General features: G+C 33.6%; 1 protein-coding gene across 4 annotated transcripts in view; it reads right to left on the bottom strand.

Annotated features, from left to right (window-relative positions):
- Prp4k (Pre-mRNA processing factor 4 kinase) overlaps positions 1-10645 on the bottom strand; it is a 526475-nt gene that overhangs the window by 232105 nt on the left and 283725 nt on the right. The gene's annotated exons all lie outside the window — the stretch shown is intronic.

Genomic DNA, 10645 nt, shown 5'->3' with positions numbered 1-10645 from the left:
CTTTTTCAACAGCCTCCAGAATATCTTGCCACCTTCCCTGATATTTATTTTCTATGTTCTTACCAAAGTCTTCCCATGACTTCTGTTTGCTAGTTTAGACAGTGTTTAGCTTTCTTACATTTGTCTCTGTCTGTAAGTGCATCAGCTGACTTATCTGTCAGGAACTTTTGATATGTTCTCTTCTTTTCCTTCACTGCTTCTTAAACTTCCTGTGTCCACTATGAAGTTCTGATTTTTCTATCTTCGCAGACAACCTCACCACATGCCTCTCTGGCTGAATCAATCAATGTTTTCTTCAGGACTTACCACTAATTTCCAAGGTTTTGTTCCTGTTCTCAAACTCTCAATTTTTCTTGAATATGAGAGTGGTCTGAAAAGTTCTTGGCCTTGACCATAGATGGAAACACTATTCACAAGATTTCTTTTTTTTCTAAGTTGGTAGATATGTCATAAGCGTCCATGCGAAATTGCAAGTTTCTATCAAGTAGTTGGTTTTATACAGCTGTCTGAAGCACAAGTGTTGTCTGCATCCCTTGAAATGGATAAAATTGAGCATCGTTCTTTTATAAAATTCTTTGTAAAAGAAGGTTTAACAACAAAATAATTCATTCGAAGTTCATAGAAGTTTATGGGCACTCTTCTCCTCAATTTCTGACAATTAAGAAATGGGCTGCTGAGTTTAAACATGGCTGTACCAGCGTTGAAGACGATCCATGTGAGGGTCATCCAAAGAGTGTAACAACACCAGAAATCATTGATCAAGTGCACGATATGGTATTGGATGACCGGCAAGTCAAAGTGCATGAAACTGCTGAGACTATGGTCATTTCGAAAGAACGTGTAAGATATATTTTGCATGAAGAATTGCAAATGAAAAAGCTTTGCACAAGATGTTTGTCGCGCTTGCTCACAGCAGATCAAAAATGCACTTGCATGAAAATCTTTGAACAGTGCATAAAACGTTTTAACAAGAATAAAACTGATTTTGAGCATCGATTTATTACTCTGGATGACTTGGATTCACCATTACACACCAGAATCCAAACAGCAATCAAAACGGTGGACAGAAGCCAGTTATTCAGCGCCAAAGAAGACAAAGTCGGTTCCATCAGCAGGAAAGGTCATTGCATCGGTGTTTTGGGATGCTAAAGGAATTTTGTGTTGTCTTAATTATCTTGAAAAGGGTAAAACAATAACCGGGGAATATTATTCCGATCTATTAACAAGACTAGACGAAAAAATTCGTAAGAAAAGACCCAGTTTGCAGAAGAAAAAAAATCCATCTTCCATCAAGACAATGCACCTGCCCACAAAGGTGTTTTGGCAAGGGGAATATTAAGGGATCTGCACTATGAATTGTTGGAACATCCATCCTATTCCCCAGATTTGGCTCCCTCTGACTTCTATCTCTTCCCAAAACTAAAACTCTTCCTTGCTGATCAACATTTTTCTTTGAATCAAGAGGTGATTGCAGCTGTAGACGGGTATTTAGCAGATCTTACTGAGAACCACTACAGGGATGGGATAATGGCATTGGAGCATCGCTGGAATAAATGTATTAGTCTTAAGGGAGATTATGTTGAAAAATAAAAATAATTTTGAAATTATAAATTGGTTTTTGATTGGTCTGAAAGGTCGAGAACCTTTCAGATCACCCTCGTAATGTTTGTGTATTTTAGTCTAAACTTCCCGCCTGAGAGCTGCTGAACTTTTATTTGCTTTAAAACGTTCTTCGACGAAAAAATTCGTGAGAAAAAGCCCATTTTGCAGAAGAAAAATATCATCTTTCATCAGGATGTTCTTATTTTCAAGATGAAATTCAATTTTATCCTGTTCAAGACTAAATGATGATCACTTCCAATTTCAAATCCTATGATTACTCTAGTGTCCTGCACCAGTGAGAAAACATCAATATCAACAATAACATAGTCAATGAGACTTTTCTTATTCCTTTCCTCTTCTTTCCATGTAAATTTGTAGATGTTTTATGTTGGAACATTGTGTTAGTAATAACCAGTCCATGTCCTGAGAAGAAATCCAATAGGTATTTTTTGACATTATTATTTGCTTTGCTTTTTTATCAATATTTTCCTAAAATATTTAATATTTTAGGAAAATATTAAAGCATTATAATACTACTATTGTAATATGGAAAAAAAATATATAAAAAAAAATTGAGACCTCATTTGTCGAACACTGAACCTGACATCAAAAAATTAGCAAGATCTCATTAGGCTCAGGGTAGCCATTAATGATTGGCTTATAAAATACAGTAAGTTTACATCTTTTTGAGTAAAAATTAATTTGATCAAAATCACTAATTTTTAATTAACTATTAGTTCAAATATGTTGATAGTAATTTAGGTTTGCCTAATAATATATTATAATTATCTTATTGACTCATTAACCTAATAATTAACTAGTGCAAAAATGAGGGGGGGGGGGGAGTCAGGCCATACAAATACACCTAAACCTCTTTTTACAGAATAGATACATTCCTAAAAATTACGTGTAAAAAGAACTACTTACTCCATAGAAAAAGTGAAGATTGGTTCCAAACCTAAAATATAAGCAAAATAATGAAAAACAAACTAACATTAAATTCGTTAGGATCATACGATTTTTATTTATATTTCATGGAGAACACACATACATATAATGAATTTTAATAACTTAAAAAAACAACATTCATTTCAGTTGTTTGCTAAAGATTCTATAAAAAAATTATGTTATTCACTATCAGTTTCTGACAATAAACGCGAAAGCCTTCATTTTTGTGAGACTGTAATATCACTAGAACTACTAGATGTGGTATTATCGTCATCGACTTCCACCTCAACTTGTGGAATTCTTCTTGTCATGTCTAGAACAAAAGTACCACTGGTTGTTTCAGTAATATTAGGCATGAACTCAGTTATTAATCGCTGTGTTGATGCTTTAGATAAGTCACGATATAATTCTCTGTATGAAGACATTAACAACTTAAGCTCACGTGAAAACTTCCCAGAACGTTCTTCATTTGGATCATGTCAGGCAAAATAATTGCCTAAATTACTGGCCAGTTTAAGACCTTCTTTAATAATATCAGCAGTAAAAGTAGGATTATCTTGATCATTATCATTAACTTCTTCGCTTTCAGGAATCTCAGAAACAATCTCCACTATTTCGTCTTCGCTAAGAGGTCTATCAATTAACAATTCTTCGATATCTGCCGAAGTAAGATCATCGAATTCACATGCCAAACTTATTATATTGGGGAATTCTGCAGTATGATTGAAGGGAACAAGAGCATTCTCTTTAACACATGCAGGCCAAATAACTTTCCAGCATGCATTCATAGTTTCTGGTCTCAATTCAGATAATGATAATCGAACCTGATCAATACAATCCATAATGGAAAATTTTTTCCATACATCCATAACAGAGTGTTTCATCATCATCATTTAGCTTGTTCAAAATGTACTGAAATGTTCGTCTGACATAATATGTTTTAAAAGTCCAATTATACCCTGATCTAGAGGTTGTAACAATGATGTGGTATTGGGCAGCAGAAAAAAAAATTGCACATTTGGATGTTCTATGGCAGGATGACCGAGTGCATTATCAAGAATCAAAAGTACTTTAAATTCGAGATCCTTGTCATTCAAATAGCGTCTAACTTCTGGCACAAAATGTTTATGGAACCACTTAGTGAAAATATCAATGATCACCCAAGCTTTTTTGTTGGCCTTCAAATGATCTGGCAATTTTTGAAAATCTATGCCTTTCGTTGGCCGTGGTCTTAACGATCAATTTATGAGCAGTGGTTTTAACATCCGATCTCCTAAAGCGTTCGAACAAAATAGGAGTGTTATGCGATCCTTTGCTGCTTTGAACCCACGAACAGTCTTTTGCATTTTTGATACGCAAGTTCTGTTTGGCATTTTTTTCCAGAAAAGGCCAGTTTCATCCATATTCCAAACTTGTTCACGAGTATAACCTCCATCTTCAATTATTTTAGGAAGTTTTTGTGGAAATGCTTTAGCAGCTGTTTCATTAGCAGAAGCCATTTCACCTTTAATTTTTATATTATGAAGAGCATGTCTTTTAATAAACTTAGCCAGCCACCCATTGCTTGCATGAAATTCATATTTTTTCCTTGATTGAGATGAAGTATCTGGCTGCAGTTTTTTAATCTGTTCATAAAATCTCAATGCTAATTGCTTGATGGAATTTCCGTCAACTGGCATTCTTTTTTGTACATTATATTCTATCCACATCACTAAAGCTTTTTCGGCCTTTTCTAGAACAACATCTCTTGTGTATGATGACAATTTCGCACTTGATTTTGTACCAGAACATACCGCTTTTCTAATAGCCTCTTCATTTTTCTTTATAGATCTGACAGTTGATTCACAGACTCCAAAATGCTTACCCACAGCCGTCGCACCTTCCCCAGTTTGAAGACGATCTAAAATTTGAATTTTTATATCCAAGGAAACGGCTTTCCTTTTTTTTTTTTTTTTTTTAAGTTATCAGCAACATCATGTGAGGGCTGAATTAAAATCTTTGGTTAATGAAATGAAAGTTTGAAAATTACATATAGCTTACCGTTTATTATTTCTTGGCAAAATTTTTAATTTTATAACGCAATATTTATTTTGATTTCACTTAAAAAATGCAGTAACTGTGTTGTCTACTCAAACACCAAATTCAAACTGCAAAGAATTGCTTTTTTATGCGCAGTCAGTAATTCGGGGAATTCCCAATAAAATGAAATTCGTAAGAATTAAGAATTTTCTTAATTGAAACAAGAACTCAAAAAAAAAAAAAAAAAAAAAATCTCAGAATTTTCTTAATTGAAACGAGAATGCAATTCTACAAAATTCTCAGAATTTTCTTGATTTACGGCTTTTTTTCTAACTTAGACTTTAGGTTAGTAGTGTAAAAGTGAATAAAAATCATGTGAAAAAATTATTTTTGATACCCAAATTCGCGTAAAAAGAGGTTTAGGTATAGTTAAAAGGGGGCACCAGGCAAAAAAAAGGTTAAGAACCACTCTGAAGCCTCATAAAATTCCTCCACTCTACCTTAATAGAACCTTCTGTGGGACCATAAGCACAAATAAGTCTCATTGTCCAGTTCCCCATTCTGATATTTGCCCACATTTGATATCGCCTGCATTCAAGATTAGCCTCGTATTTAGTATTGAATACTATAGCTACTCCTCCTTTTCCCTGATTGTTATTGTCTGAATATAACATTTTGTATTTATTGCTCAGAAAGATCTCACCAGTTTTTGTCTTTTTTGGTTTCAGTCAACCCTATTATGTTCATCTGGTACTTATCCAATTCCTCAGCTACCTCCATTTCATTGCCATTCAGGCTCTTTTTATGTTGATAGTACCGATCTTGAAATCTGATAATGTTGCATTGGGACGTGTTTCAGGATTTGTTCCGAGCTGACTTTTCACTGTTCACTCTGGTTTCCTGGCAAAAGCAATGGAGGCCTTGTTTAACTGGGCAGTGTCCCAGCCTGCATGAAATTCTGTCATGTTGCACCATCATTTTAAATTGTGGTTTAAGCCAATAAGAATACAATTTGGTCGGCTAAATCCCAAATTGCCAGCTCATCCTCGTTCATTCAGTATCCAAACATATACCTAACAGGGTGCACCATAAGAAGGTGAGGACTGGACTTTAGGTCAGAAGCCCTAGTCAGTTCTCCACATTCCTTTAAAGGCTATGTAGAGGTCTCCTCTCAGCTATACAGCTTTTACCCTTAAGCACCCCCCCCTGCACTATGTGGATTGTCATTCTTTTTCAGATGCAATGTGGGTTGTAGGACCTTTAAAGAGGCCATCATTTCGTTGAGATTTGACCTGGTTGATAAGCATTTCAGAGGCTTCCTTGAGTATACATTTGTACCATGTTTTGGTTTAACATAAGGACTGGGTGGCTTTCCAGTCAATCCAATAGCACGTTTCAAGTGCATGGTCAGAAATCCCTGTTTTCCATAACAAAGGTATCTGATGTGTTGTTTAAGTTCTTATTTCCATTTTGGGATTGTATGACCTGTTTCATCTATGTAGGGTAGGTTGCAGGTACAACAGATCTGGTATACACCTGGGTGAGTAAGGGAGGAAAGGGGATCTGTAGAAGAGCTTTATATTTTTTTTTATTTTCAATGGTGGTTTAAATGTGGCCTTAATATTGTATTTTTGCAATGTATTGTCTATTCTTTAAGAGAATTCTTACATAATAAGGGATGGCTATGGCCTTATTACAATCTTTATTTTTGATTGTGTTTTTGTGAAGAATTCTATGGATTGTTTTCATGTTATATCCATTTTTAATAAATATTTTCCTTATTAATTCAAATTCATTTTTGAGAGCTTGTTCATCAGATGGAATTATGTAAGTGAAGGTTTCTGTGGGTAAGCAGTTCTGGAGATAGTTTTCGGTATTGAGACCACATGTTTATTAAACAATAAAAAATTAAAAAAACCCGACAAGTTTCGTTTGTCGTAAGACTTACATCATCAGGGGTAATGGTGCATAAAAGTTTAACACAACAACCAAAGATTAATTGATAATTAATAGTCCATTAGATGTTTTTTTGACTTCATGTTTCCATTGAGAACTTGAACACAAAATGATACATTTGTTACTGTATGCTTGTTGGAACAAGCATACAGTAACAGTATGCTTATTCCAACCTAGTTGTTGCCACGTTCTGTGGCTCATGTGTGTAATATCCGAATATCCGAGGTAGTTAAATTTTTGATTAAGACAGACCAAACTTGATGTAAAATCAAGCCTTGATTTTTATTGCACTGTGTATGGATTCTAAGCATTTTTACAGCTTCTTTAAATTTTCTTGTGAAACAGTTCTTATCAACATATGACATATTTGTCTGTTGCCAAAGTACTTGATGGCCAGTAGTAGCTGTGTGGAATGCTAAGCCTGATTTGTGTTCCCTTCTTTTTCCGACATCTTTTATAGAAAGCCATGTGGATTTCTCCTGACCTTCCTGTCTGGCCAATGTAACAGATGCCATAAGAACAGTGAATCTGCTAGATGCCTCTTTTTTCATGGGATGATGCAGAGGTTTAGGTGGATGTAGAAATCTTGATATTTTTTGTAAAGGAAGAAAAGCCATTTTTATGTTGGCAGCATGATTGCATTTTTATGTACGGCAGCATGATTGCATTCTTGAAATCTTGTTTTGATAAGGGAGTTGCAGGAGCTGTATTAAGGATTTTTTTGATTGTCTTGGGTTAAGTGTGAGGTTCTGTGTCAGGTAGTATAATTCTTCATTTCGCTTTATCTGTGTGCTAGATATATTGTATGCTCTGTCTCTCAAGGTTTTAATTATGCCTATTTTTTTGCAATGGATGGTGGTGTGAGGTAGCATTAATTGTTTATTGTTTAATAAACACAGGTCTTAATACCGAAAACTATCAGAAGGAATTGTTAAGGATCTGTTTTTGAAGGTGCTAATAGCATATAGTTTCTGTGTATCGTGGTATCAGTCTTTGTATATGTATTTGCCTGTGTCTATCCTCTATCCTTCAGTGTCTACTGTTTACAGTAGACACTGAAGGATAGACAGCCTCAAAGGAAATTGTTACACTGGTCATACATCCTCAGAGTAACTGTTACACTCGTTTTACATCCTCAGAGAGGATGTAAAACAAGTGTAACAGTTATTCCAGAAAAGGAAGTGCATTATTGTTTTCAATTTTAGTGGTGAATTGAATGGGTCTGTGTGTTTAGGTAGCTTTGGAAGGTGCTTAAAATTTGGTGGCTGTGGGACCAAATGGAAAATCTTAGCCAAACTTTAGGCTTCAAGGTCCAGAAACCCAAATCTAGAGCTGAATCTAGAGCTCAATGCTCAAAATGTTCAATATAAAAGTTAGCTATAGAAAGAGGTGGAGGGAGCTCATGCCATATCTTCTTTTTGTGGGTAGAAGCAGTTTTACCAAATGAAATATAATTGGATCAAAGGGGGCTGCGATGTCAGGAGGAAATTTATCTTGTAAGAGAACTGTCTGTGATTGGGACATTCATGAAAAGGACAGTCACGTCAAAACTGAGTAATAAATGGTTGTTGTTGAATGCAATGTCTAATTTTGTTTATGAAGTGTTGGGTGTTTTTGTCCCCGACTCTGGCTAAAAATCTGTCACTGAGACTTGGAAGTAAAAAAAAAATAGATGCTATGAAACAAAAACAAAAGGAAAGTATTTGATCACTCTCTATTTAAATAATTTATCTATAATAACTATCCTCTATATAATATATATAAAGAAAAAATCTACAAGTTTTGACATAAATCAAGTTACTCCAACACAAACATTACTCAGAAGGACTTGATCCTTCTATCTTAACTAGTAATTTCTTTCAAATTGCACTTGTATTACAGGAATTAAACGTCCAAATAGTACTCCAAACTTATTGATTCTTCCCAAAAAGAAGGTTATACTATATTCTGCAAAGTGTCATATGCCAGACTGGCTAATACTAAAAATCATAAAAATCCAAGTCTAACTACTACTGACAATTTTACTGACCCATCTAGAACAACAATTCAGGGCAAATGATACCATATGTAGAAGATAACTTAATGGTTTATTAACTTGTGGAATCTTATAGTGCCATATTTATAAAAATGAAAAACTATAATATTAGCAATAAATTATTTATTTAAGCTAATATTTTGTTAGTTGTAACAGTCAACATTTTCCGACTACTGATGCAAAGACTGTTATAAAATTAAAATGGTAAACAATATTCAACAGATGAATAAAAGTGGAATAGATGACCTCAAAATAAATTACTCAATTAAAAAATATATATAAATAAATAAGAAACAAATATTTAATTAATAGTTAAGTTTAAATGTTCCTTTTAGGTAATTACTAATAGCTGGGGGGGTTGGTGAAGGTATGCTTTATAAGCCTCTTTACACATTGTTGCAAATTTGAAAAAAGAATTGATAAAACCATAGCATTTGGCTTAACCAAACTGCATGGTCTACAGATAATGCACAGTTAGGTAGGTGAGATTTCCCATGTTAAGAAATTGAATATCATCTACACGTGTTTGGTGTGTTTTTATCTTCTTATTTGTGTACATCCAGTTTTTCTATAAGACTTCAATTTATGAGAACAATTAATTCCATAAATCTATATGGAATGATATGTACACTGATTAAAGTATGATTATCATATATGATTTATCATGAAAATAAGTTGCATTTTCATGAGCATAGTTGAATTTTTTCCCCCAGAGATACTAAAAGCATTGATAAGAAAGATGAAATGATAATTCAAGTGACAGACTATGCCATTCTAGTATATTTCAGGTGGCAGCAAGCTAAATTGACAAATGTAAGCTAAAGCTTTATTCAGAGAATTGATGCAAATTTTATTAATGAATAGCAGTGAAATATGTAAATATATGCACAAATCATTACTGATAATTTTTTTTTTTTGCATAAAGTATATAAAGCTTTCTAGAAAAATATTCTATTCATATAAGAGCAATATGAATTCAATGATGCTAGTAATATGAATTCAAATCAAACATTGCAATTCTTAAATTTGCTGTTTAAAATCTTGCAATTTCCTTTAAAACACTAAATAAATTGGATTCAATTTATCTCAGCAATTCTTGCAAGTTCTTGTTAGATAACATTATTTTGCAGCTGACATACTATAATCATATCATCATATAAATAAAACTCAGAAATGAACATTTATCATGGCTATAATGATATTCTTGAGAGTTCTGGCATATAGCCTATATGAAGAGAAAAGTTACTTAAGTTTTACAATTTACTAGTTTCCCATACTTTTTAGTATGCTTCTTCAGGAGAGTTTAGAAAGTATAAGCTACAGAAGCAAAACGTAAAGAGTGAAAAATGCTAGTATATTACCTAGAATATGATAGAAATGAATAGAAAAATATGATAGAAGGAGGGGTTATGATAGCAAACAATTCCATGCATAATTTGTATAGAAGGAATGAATACAAGTCTGAGATATGTGTGGAGTGAGTTTGAAAGAAGAATGGATTTGAATAAAAGAGATGGCTTACACTTGAATACGTTTGGTATCAAAAAATAGAGAAATTAATTCGTATGAATAAAATTGGTATGGAGACTTAAAACAGAGAGTCAGATAAACTATATTACAATGGGAGAATGGTGAGAATCTGTGTTAATGAAAGGAATATGCATTATCATGGAAATGATTATGGGGGAAAAAATGATTGTGTTCATCCAGTTTGAACTTACTAAGCATTTATTCAAATCCATTCTTCTTTCAAATCCACTCCACACATATCTATAGACTTGCATCCATTCCTTCTATACAAATTATGCATGGAATTGTTTGAATTGTGCAAGGATGTCTGCATAAATAAGACATTAGATAAGAATATAGGTTTGCAAGTTATTTAACTGGATCAGTTGGCTACAAAAAAGCATGCAGGTATCTTATTATGTATGTATACGAATGCCAGGATATTCGAAACCAAGGGGTGAAGTTTGTTGCCTTAGTGAATATCTTGGAGATTAAGATTGTAGGCATGAGTGAGACCTGTTTATCAGAGAGAAATATACTAATTGGTATAGACTGGAAATGGTACTGCATTTTTAG

The sequence above is a fragment of the Typopeltis vanoorti genome, chromosome 9, assembly GCF_054136105.1.
Source record: "Typopeltis vanoorti isolate ZY-2024b chromosome 9, IOZ_Tvanoo_1.0, whole genome shotgun sequence".
Taxonomy (NCBI): domain Eukaryota; kingdom Metazoa; phylum Arthropoda; class Arachnida; order Uropygi; family Thelyphonidae; genus Typopeltis; species Typopeltis vanoorti.
The sequence above is the reverse complement of the archived record's forward strand: the minus strand, read 5'-3'. Positions and strand labels throughout refer to the sequence as shown.